Here is a 9,739-nt window from a genome sequence, read left to right on the forward strand (position 1 = left end):
GCATAGTTACATAAATACCCAGTTGGTAGAATTGTGAAATAGTATAAACATTTTAAAAAGAAACTTCAGTTTATATTGGGAGAAGAGGGAGGAATAAACTCTCCATATAATTTGAACCAGAGATCTCAGGTATATTCCCCAAGGAGGCCAAAAAAATAATAAGGAAGGTGTCATCTTTAATAAATATTCCAAACGTTCATAGCAACACTTTTTATTATAGCAAAGTATTGGAAGCAAAGTATTGGAAACAAAGTAGATGCCTATAAATAGGGGACTAGATCACATTGTTGCATATTAATGAAGAATAACAGCCCTGTAAGAAATAGTGAATTGAAGAATTCAGAGAAGCATGTGAAGATTTATGTGACTAGATTAAGAGTGAAATATACTGAACCAGAAAAACAATATACATCATAAACGTAATCAATAAACATTCATGAAGTGCATATTATGTGCCAGGAACCGTGCTAAGTGTTAAGGATGGAAAAAAGAGGCAAAAGACAATTTCTGCCCTCAAAGAGTTTACAATCAATTGGAAAAGACAACATGCAAATAAATACATGCAAAGCAAGCTTTGCACAGGATAAATAGGAAATAATGAAAAGAAGGTAAACACTGAAATTAAGAGGGGCTAAAGAAGGTTTTACATATAACAACATATATGGAACAAAAAATAGAACGTTGAAAATTGGACAACTATATTAACCAAACTTGAAGACAGAGAAGCATTAATAAATGTAGATCCACCTTTTTCCACTGGAAAAGTCTGTAAGTTGTGAATGTGGGCCATAGCATGTACTATCAGGCTTGACTGACATACTGGCTAGTTTTGCCAAACATTTTTTTTCAGTCTTTATCATAAGAGATGCTTGAATGCATAGGGGTTAAGCAGTGATACGTAAAAACAAAAGTCATTAATCAAAATTAAATAAAGTTGTCGTTAAAAAGGCCCTTCAGAGCTGCTTGTAAAAGCCACCAGAGTGGGAGAGTAACTGTGGTGTTAGCAGGTTTGAGTAACCTCTAGTGGTCACAAGTATTCCTAAAGTCAGATAAGAAATATGTAACCCACAAATACTCCCACCACAAATAATGAATCAAGTAAGCCTCAGTGGTTAATTCAGATAGTTTTAGCTGATGTTGATTCAAACCCGTTGATTGGATTTTTAGCAATGAGACAACAGAACAATCCTAACAATATCAGGGAAATAGACGTATTTACTGTCACAGATGAATTGTCACATATGGAAATTAGAGTTGGGGTTGCTTCTGTATCACTGTCACATTTATGATAACTGGAAACTCCATTCCAGTCAAACTTCATAACTCACATAACTGAACATAAGTTTCTATTTTTTTTACCCTTATGGTTTTATCCTGAAATGCTCTCTCCTCTTCGCACCTTTCCAAATCCTAGTTTTCTAAGCATTGTTCAAGTCCCATTTCCCCAGTAAACTCTCCCCTGACCACAAAAGCCTAAAGCAATCTCTCCCTTTGCTGACTTCTTTAGCTGTTCCTTTCTGTGTTGTTCACAAAATAATCAATTATCCCTCCCACCCCATCCCAGAAACCATTTTAGAGAGATCTTTAAGGTCAAGCCTTTCATTTTACAGATCAGGAAAACTGAGACCCAGAGAGGGTGACGGATGTGTTTCAGATCTCATAATGAATGGGGCTAGACCCCAGTTCTCCTGAGTCCTCTTCTTTCAAGTCATTTCTAAGTCATTATCTCTGCTGTGATTCACTGAACTGTCCCAGTGTATTGACTTGATTTCATTTGTTGATTTTCTAGGGTAATTCCCCCAAACATCCTGGGTGGGGGGAGCACTTTAAGAACTGTTAAATTACATAGAAGGAAACAGAGGAAAAATTTCCTGCATATATGGCTTCTATTTCAGTCTGGTTTGATTTCAAGAGGTTTCCTAGCAATTAATATCCCATATAATTACACTGGTCTGTACCAGCCTTGTCTAAACTTCCACACTTTCAGATTTGGGGTTTTTAAACTTCCTTAAGCTTTTACATTCTCCTGTTGTGAATAAAAATGTTTTAGTGTTTTGAACAATCTAACCACATTCATTTATTGCATGCCTACTATGTGACAAGTGCTGAATTAAGAGCTTGGAATAAAAGAAAAGCAAAATGGATGTTCTACTGGAAGAAAATAAGTAGACAAACTAATATAGTAAAATATATGCAAAATAAAGACGATCATTGAAGGGGACAATAGAAATTAGGAAGAGTCAGACAACCTTCTAAGAGGTAAAGAAGGTACAGTAGACAGACCTACCATGCTCCTTTGTCTCTTCTCCCATCTATAGAATTTTCTCACACTATTTTTCTTTTAAATCTGCTTCAATCAAATGGCAGCTAGGTGGCGCAGAGAATAAACCACAGATCCTCAAGATAGAAGGACCTGAGTTCAATTTCAGCTTCAGATACTTACTAACAGTGTGGTGACTCTGGGCAAGTCACTTAATCTCTCTATTGTCTCCAGTAAATAAATCTGCTTCAAACTTTTCTTTTCCATGGCAGTTATGCTATTTTTCAAATATCTTTCCTCCAAAAGTAAATTCAGATTTTCATCCACTGAGATCTAAATTCCACTAATCTTTGAGAAGTTTAGAAAAACCACAATTTTAATTTAAAAGGAGAGTCTATGATATAATTACACCAAGAGATGGCCAATTGACTCAATGGATAGAGCACTGGCCCTGGAGTCAGGAAGATCTGGGTTCAAATCTAGCCTCAGATACTTACTAGCTGTGTGACCCTGGGCAAATCACTTAACTTCTGTGTCCCTTAATCCACTGGGAAAGGACAAACCACTCTCTTATCTTTGCCAAGAAAACATCATGGACGGTATGACCCACAGGGTCACAAAGAGTCAGGCATGACTAAATAACAATGTGATCCTAGCTCCTATCACATATTATTATTTCATGGATGTGGATATTTTTTCCACCAGTGTAGGTCGCAATTTCCCAGGAATTTCTGGAGACAAAATAAATATAATCACCTAGGTGATTAAACTTTTGGTAAATGGATCTAGACTTACCTAGGCTGGTCTTTGGAAAACTAATATAGAATTCATTGTTAGATCTGAATTTAAGCCTTTCCTTTTGGGTAGGGCCTCCTAAAAATTCAGTCCCACTGCTGCTGCCTCATGCTACCATGAACTATTAGAATAAGTCTTCCACCTGCATAAAGAAGAGTCAAATGATCGGATTCATATAGCCTAGGCCTAGAGGAAAGTATGATACAAAGGTAAGCTCATTACAATGACAACTTTTGAGGACTTCACAGGCAAAGACCCTTCTTCTCATGGAACATATTGTATCTTCATGGTAAAATTCCCACTGGGTATGTTATAAAGATGCTAAGATCAAGATTGAAAAAGATGCTGCAGAGGGGCAGCATGACTTAGTAAATGTTGTGCCCCATAAGGCCCATTGACTTCAATAGTGATTCACAGATTAAAGCGTAATTAAGAAATATTTAACAAAATAAATAAAACTCAGATAGTGTCAATATGTAGTTTACTACGTCAACATATGGATGCAAGAATGCTTTTGCGTGGTTTAATTGTCTTTGTTTCATTTTATTATTTCTTTATTTTTAATATTCTTTTAAAATTCTGAGTCCTAAATTCTCTCCTTCTCTTCCACCCCTCCCTCACCACTGAGAAGGCTAGCAAAAGGATATCAACTAATTATACAAGTGGAATCATGCAAAATATATTTCTGTTTTAACTATATCATAAAAATTAGAGATAATTATACTTCAATTTGTACTCAGAGTGCATCAGTTCTCTTTCTGGAGGTGGATAGCATGTCTTTTTCATAATGAGTCCTTTGCAATTGTCTGGGATCATTTTACTGATCAGAGTAGCCAAGTCTTTCACAATTGATCATCATTACATTACAGTAATCTCAGTTTGTCTCACTTTGCTTTTCATCAGTTCATATAGTTCTTGCCATATTTTTCTGAAAGCAACCCCCCTTATCATTTTCTATAGCACAATAGTACTTCATCACAATCTTATCCTACAACTTGTTCAGTTAGTCCCCAACTGATGAGCATCCCCTTAATTTCCAATTCTCTGCCATCACAAAAAGAGCTGCTATAAATATTTATACACACACACACACACACACACATCCTTTTCCCTTTTATTTGTTCACTTTGGGATGTAGACTAGTGGTATTGCTAGGTCAAAGGGTATGTACAGTTGTATAATCATTTGAGTATAATTCCAAATTGTTCTCCAAAATGGTTGAGCTAGTTCATAACTCCATCAGAAGTTTAGGAGTGTGTCTATTTATTCCTCATCATTCCCCCAGCATTTGTCATTTCTGATAGCTATGAGGTGGTACCTCAGATTTGCTGCAATTTATATTTCTCTAATCAATAGTAATTTAGAGCATTTCTTCATATGCCTATAGATAGCTTTGATTTCTTCTTCTGAAAGCAGCTACTGCTATCATTTGACCATTTATTGATTGGGGAATGGCTCTTGTTTTTAGAAATTTGATTCAGTTCTCTATATATTTGAGAAATGAGGTCCTTATCAGAGATACTTGCTGTAAAATATTTTGAAATTACTTTGTTGTCTATGGTATCACTTAGCATACATTTCCTGCATCATTCTCTTTTCCTAATTTTTCCTTTACTACTTATTTCTTTCTTTAACTCTTCCAAAAGTTATTGTTGGGCTTGTGTCCAATTAGCTTTGCTTTTAGGTGTTTTCACATTATTGTCTTCTGGCTTTGTGTCTTGATCTGCCATGCCACCATGATAGCTTTTCATGATCAAGTTCTCTTTTTTGTTGTTGTTGTTTTTTCATTTTTGCAGCTTATTTTTTGCCTTTGAACTTTTAAAAATTTTATTTTAGACTCAAATGTCACAACATAAATACAGAATGCAAAAAAAAGAACCAAAAACATGTCATAAATTTAAATATTGCAACTAAAGGACAAAGCTAAAAAGAAAAAAAACGTCATATGCATAGAACATAAGAGAAGATTCAAATTATGTAACAATAAATTTTCATTTCAAGAAAGTCTGTATGATAAGTAATACTTGTTGTGTTGAAAACTGTCCATCTTTCCTTTCTTTCCTTTCTTTCCTTTTGAGTTCTTTTCTTCCTTGCTGTGTACCTCTTAATTTGTTGTTTTTTCCCCTCCCCCCACCACCCAGAAGGTTACAATAAAATTTAGATATTTTCTCTATATTTATAGATATATACATACACACACACACATGCATATATATATATATATACCGACGTAGACTTTCCCAAACATATTCAACTCCTAATCTTTGTCTTTTAGGTTTTTGCATATATCTTGCTTCCTATCCCTCCTGCCTCCTCTACTTTACTTCTACCCACTATCTTGCTCTCCTATTCCTTTCCTATCCCCCTCCAAGGATCCCTTTCCATCCTCCCATTCCCATAAATCTAAACACCCTTCTATATCCCCCTTTTACCTATTCCCTCCTCCTCCCCTCTAAAGAACCCTCCCTTGTCTTCTCCCTGCTCCTTATGCTGCTACTATTTTATTTCTTCTGAATTTAGAAGACTTGTATACTTTTCTAAACATAAATGGATTGCTCTCTCTTAAACCCTTTCCTGCTGAAAGTAGGTTATCAGAACTACCAGCCTTCCTCCCCATCTAATTCCTCTGTGTCAATTCTTCCTCTTGCACCTCATTTGTATGAAATAATTACTGTTTTTAGCTGTTCCTAAATGGTTTTGCTTTTTAAATTCATATCCTACTCAGATTTTCCCAATCTTACTTATGAGATACTCAATTATTAATAAGAATCTTAGACATACATTTTAAATATGCATGTATGCATGTATGTGTATATATATATATACATATATAGTAAAAAGTAAACAGTCTGTCCTTATCAATCCCTTATAATCATTATAATCTTTGATATGTACCTTATATTCCTCTTGGTTCTTGTATGTCAAATCTTCTATTAAATTAGGATTTTTTTTTTAAACAAAATCTTGAAAGTCTGAGAGTTTTGTAAAGGTCCACTTTTTTTCATTCAGGATAATACTTAAACTTACAGAAGAGCAGCTAGGTGGTGCAGTAGATAGAGCAGCAGTGCAGGAGCCTGAGTTTAAATCTTAGCTCAGACACTTGACACTCATTAATTTGGGCAAGTCACTTAACCCCAACTGCCTCATCCTGGGTCATCTCCACTCATCCTGATGAATATCTGGTCACTGGATTCAGATGGCTCTGGAGGAGAAGTGAGGCTGATGACCAGCACAGCACTCCCTCACTCAGAACAAAGTCAAGTGCAAGTCATGTCATCATTTCTCTGATGGCATGGTTTTCATTGGCAAAGAAGGACGAATACACACACACAAACTTGAAGGATATGATATTTTTGACTGGAGCCCCAGTTCTTTTGCTTTTTTGATATATTATGTTCCAAGACCTGCGATTCTTTAATGTCTCTGATGCTAGATCTTGTGTGAGTCTAAGTGTGGCTCCACCATATTTAAATTGTTTTAATATTAATGCTTTTTATATTTTATCCTTGAGCTGAGGGTTTCAGAATTTGACTGTGATATTCCTATGAGTTTTCTTCATAGGATGTCTTTTAAGTGGTGATGGGTGGATTTTTTTCTATTTCTACTCCCCTTCTCCTCCTGCCTTCTTACCTCCCCCCACCACACCCTCCCTTCCCTGTTCTAATGCTTCAGGACAATATTCTTTAATTATTTCTTGTATTATTATATCAAGATTCTTTTTTATCATAACTTTCAGTTAATCCAATCATTTTTATATTTTCTTTTCTTGATCTATTCTCCAAATCTGTTATTTTTCTTATGTTTCACTTTCTCTTCTATTTTTTCATTATTCATATTTTCATTAATTATTTCTTGAATTCTTTTTGTGCAAGTGATAATTAGACATTACTCTTTGGGAGTGTCTTTACTTCAATACCCTCCTCTGAAGATGAACCCAGTCATCTTTATTTCCATAATAGCTTTCTATGTTTGGATTCTTTCTCCTTTGCCTATGCATTTTTTGGTAATAGCTTAATTTTTGTAATCACTTCTAGTCCTGGGGTATGGGAAATGGTGCCTCTTGCCCTATATCTTCAGTTCTCCTCTCTTTCCTGGAACTAAAGCCAAATCTCCAACCTCCTCTAAATGCCCACAGACAGAAGTGTTCAGCTCTACTACTTCTGCACTCACTCCTTTTCTCCCCCTCAGTTCTTCACAGCACAGCTGGGTCTCGAATTTCTTATCAGCAGAGGTTCCCTCAGTCTTCCTGGGCTCAAAAGCCCAATTCTTCTCACTATCCCAGGGGTGAAAGTTCCTGTGGCTGGGGCTTATTCAGCCTCTCAAACCAACTAACTCCAGGGCTTTCCTATTGTTGTTAACATGAACCCTAGACTGGAGGTATTTACTCTTCACAGGGACCAAACCTTGTCCTGAGATTTTTCCTCTCTGTAGCCACAAGAGCTAGTGTTCCTCTCTGTGTTGGGATTATGACTGGGACTGCTGCTCCCTTGCGAAAAATCACAAATGCTCCTTTCTACCTGAAACTGCAATCCAGAACTGTTTATGGGCAATAGAACTGCAAACTGCATCCAGAGTCCTCTATAATCTCTTTTCTGATGAGTTATCTGACCTCCTTACTCTTGAACATGATGCTATTGCTGCTACTGCCGCTGTTACCGCCACCTCCAAGGCCCACAGCTCCTGCTGTTGCTGCACTCCCCGTGAGGCCCTACCCCATTGCCACAGACCTTTCCTGCCAATCTCCTAAGTTGTCTTAGACTTGAAAAAATGTCTCACTCTGAACTTTTGTTGGATCTGTTGCTCCAAAACTTTATTTACAAAGTTATTTTAAAGTTGTGTAGAGGAGAATGTTGGAAGAGTTCAGTTAGATTGCTGCCTATACTCTGCCATCTTAGCTTCATCTCCCATGGACTTTTTTTCAAATTGAATTTGATACCCCTGGCATATTAGGTAGGGAACTGGATGGAAAGTGCACATGGACATTTGAAACCTGCCTCAGAAATAGTGTTGACCTAAGGTAATCACTCTAACTTCTGAGTCTCAATATCTTTACCTGAAAAATAAGACTATTGGACTCCATGATCCAATGGAGTAGGTCCCCTACAGCGCCAAATCTATAATCCATGGGAGGCCTCCTTCCAACACCACCAACACAAATCACAACTTATGATCTTGAATTTCTCTAGCCAAAAATATCAACCATCCTTTGGTGATCTGTTTCTCAGCATTTAGCCATACTGGTCCTCAGGAGCAGACACCAAGTCCAACTCTAGTCTCATATTCAAAGACTAAGTTTCAAGTGCTAGGGTTTATGCTCCTAGAAACCTGAAGTCACCTTCGTGCAAGGATGAAGTATCAGAGGCAGCATTAATGGGGCATTATAAGATGGATTGTGTTCTCCATTTAGATTTTTAAAGGAAGTTAAAAAAAAAAAAAAGCTTTGTCAGTGTAAACCTGACCTAGTAATAAAAGGAGTGAGAAATTGGGGTGGGAGGGAAGAGGAAATATCTGTATCATGGTAATCAGCCAGGCATTACTGTTGAAATGAATACTCCGGGCCTTTCTGAGAGTTTGAAGGATTTGCAAATGCTCCATTGCTAATTGTTCCCAGGATTGTGCTTCTGGGAGAAATCCAACAGCTTTGATGGGATGCGTATTAGCATTAGGCTCATCCTCAGACCTACATTGGGGTGTCGAAATTCCTCCTGAGGCACAGTCCAACTTTACAGAGGCTATTTTATTTACTTTTGGCCCTGACAAATCAGGTCAAGTAGTATAAACACTTTACTATGTCAACGTATTGTGGCATGCATTAGGGACATAAATAAGCAAAAATATAGTCCTTGCAGTCAATGTTCACATTCGAATGGGAGAAAGTAACACATAAAAGCAACTGCCAAAGGTGGGGAAGGAGGAAAAGAGAGGACATGGTGGTAAGTCCAGAGAGTCAGAGGAAGAGTCAGAGTCAGAAAAGGAGCCTGACCTGAGCCCTGCCTCATCATGGAGGTTCATAGAGGAATTCACCAATGAAGAAGGGGTTGGTCAGGGACCATGGGATGTTTCAGGGTGAGAAGGCCACAAGTACTTAAGGAACCCTCTCTTTTCAAATGAGAGAGCATATGTAAAATACTTTACAGATCTTAAATTGCTGTATAAATGCTCACTGTTAGCATCACTATTGTCCATGTGACTCTACCTAGACACAGAAATCATAGGATTTAGAGTTGTGAAGTTCATTAGAGAAATCCAGTTCAATATCTGCTTCTATTTTTCAGCTGAGAAAATTTAAGATGAGAGATAATAAGTGATTTGCCCAAAGTAACATAGTAAGTTGTAATGAAGATGACACACATTTACAATGGGGTAGAGCAGGAAAATGTATCCTTGTAGTAAAGTACTCACTGATTGGAAGTGTCAGTAGACCTTCTGGGATAGAATGCTCAAATGCTCATCTCATTATTCCTTCTTTGAAATAGTGATGAACTTAAATTATGTCAGGCAGACATCTATTCTATTCTTAGATCTACAAAGAAGTAAATTATCTCCTTTTTTTTTTTTTTTTTTTTTTTTTTTTGGCAATTGGAGTTAAGTGACTTGCCCAGGCTCAAACAGTTAGTAAGTGTCCAGTGTCTGAGCCCCCATTTAAACTCAAGTCTTCCTGATTTCAGGGTGGGTGCTCTACCC

Source organism: Notamacropus eugenii, chromosome 1, assembly GCF_028372415.1.
Source record: "Notamacropus eugenii isolate mMacEug1 chromosome 1, mMacEug1.pri_v2, whole genome shotgun sequence".
NCBI classification, from domain to species: Eukaryota; Metazoa; Chordata; class Mammalia; order Diprotodontia; family Macropodidae; genus Notamacropus; species Notamacropus eugenii.